The sequence below is a fragment of the Nicotiana tomentosiformis genome, chromosome 4, assembly GCF_000390325.3.
Source record: "Nicotiana tomentosiformis chromosome 4, ASM39032v3, whole genome shotgun sequence".
Classification (NCBI taxonomy): Eukaryota; Viridiplantae; Streptophyta; class Magnoliopsida; order Solanales; family Solanaceae; genus Nicotiana; species Nicotiana tomentosiformis.
The window spans coordinates 30671280-30673648 of NC_090815.1; positions in this window are offsets into that span (position 1 = coordinate 30671280).

Consider the following 2369-nt stretch of genomic DNA (forward strand, 5'->3'; position numbering starts at 1 on the left):
TTAAATAATATAATAAGATAAAATGACAATGGAAATGAATCAAGTAGTATTTCACATTTAATTACACCAAATAATGGCAATTAATATCTCGTGGAAACAAAACAAAATTTCCTTTCAACTTCAAGAAAATCACAACAAATATTCAAAGGCAACTGCGACCATAAATCAATATCAACAAGGGCACTCCAGAGGTACCGCCTCGTAGTCCCAAATCATAAATAAATTTACAATATCTCATTTCATAATCTCACCGCGGGAGCCTTCACAATATATTTGAAAGAAAATATTTTTCCCGAAAAAGCATCCCGCGTTTTAGCCATCCTTATCACACCGCATGACTTCTAGTAGTTCCCCCTATTAGCCACGTGTATCAAGCCACCCTTATCTCACCGCATGCATTTCGATACCCAGACCTTATACCACCACATGCGTATCAATATCACAATAGATCACAATTTGCACCTCAAGTGCTCAAATAATTTAACTTGCCAAATTAATTCAACAATAATATTTTTCTACAATAAAGAGCTCACGGCTCCATCACAATGAGTACGAAAATCTTATAAAAATATTCAGGAATAAATAATTCGGGAAAATAATATTTCAAAATCTTTAATACATTACTTCAATATCAAGTTTAAAAATGTCAAATACTTCAAATTAATAATATTTAATTTAAAGAAAATCAACCTTCAAATAATGCATAGAATAAAAGAAACCAAGTTTCAACTAAACAGGTAAAACAATCAGCAGGAAAAAATGAAACAAATTTAAAGTATATATCTCAGATCAATGATGAAGAATATAACAAGATAAAATAATTTAATAAATGCGCAATATTGATCTACACAATTTAAAAATATAATCTTTCACATTTAGCCTGTGCACACACTCGTCATCTCGTGTACACGACTTTCAACACATTTCAATAATCACATTAATATCAATCCTAGGGGAAATTTCCCCCACACAAGGTTAGATAAGTTACTTACCTCGACTTGCTCCAACTTAACCAAGTATTATATTTTTCCCTCAATTTTTTGACTCCGATCGACTCGTATCTAGTCATAATTAATTCAATACAGTCAACAAAAATTATAGGAATCAATTTCATAAGAAAATACTATATTTTTCAATAAAATCCGAAATTAGCTCAAAAATCGCCCGTCTCTGAATCCGGCGAAACTCACAAAATCCGACAACCCATTCAATTACGAGTCCAACCATACCAGTTTCACTCAAATCCGACTCCGTATCGATACCGAAATCTCAAAAATTCGTTTCTATGAGATTTCTAAAAGTTTCTCAAATTTCTATCTCAAAACACTAATTAAATAGTGAAAACAATGATATATTCGTGTATATTGACCAAATACGAGTTAGAATCACTTACCCCAATATTTTTCCTTGACAATATATCAAAATCGCCTCTCCTCAAGCTCCAATTCGTCAAAAATAGCAAATGAGACGAAGTCCCCTGTTTTTATAACTTACAGATCTGTCACGGAGCCCGATTTGTCACGGAGCCCGATTTTGACAGGGAGCCCGATTTAGACAGGGAATCCGATTTTGACAGGGAGTCCGATTTTGACAGGTAGTCCGATTTTGACAGGTAGCCCGATTTTGACTGGCAGCCCGATTTTGACTGGCAGCCCGATTTTGACTAACAGCCCGATTTTGATAGCATTTCGAGCAGAAAAATTGTAGCAACTTCTGCAGCAGCTAAGTCCCACTTTTGATCCGTTAACCATCCGAAACTCACCTGAGTCCCTCGGGACCTCAACCCAATACACCAATAAGTCTTAAAACATCATACAAACTTATTGGAAACCTCATATCAAATGAAACAATGCTAAAACCACAAATCACACCCCAATTCAAGCTTAATGAAACTCAAGAATTTTTAACTTCTACATTCGATGTCGAAATCTATCAAATCAAGTCCGATTGATCTCAAATTTTACACACAAGTCATAAAGGACATAACAGAGCTATGAAATTTTTCAGAACTGGATTCCGACCTCGAAATCAAAAAGTCATCTCCCCGGTCAAACATCCAAACTTAAATTTCTATTTTAGCCATTTCAAGCCTAATTTCACTACGGATTTTCAAATAAAATTTCGATCACGCTCCTAAGTCCAAAATCATCATACGGAGCTGTTGGAATTATCAAAATTCTATTCCGGCGTCATTTGTACATAATTCAATATCCGGTCACTATTTGAACTTAAACTTTTAATTTTTCATCAAAATACCATATCTCGGGCTAGGGACCTCGGAATTTGATTCCGGGCATACACCCAAGTCCCAAATCATGATACGGGCCTACCGAAACTGGCAAAACACTGATCCGAGTCTGTTTGCTCAA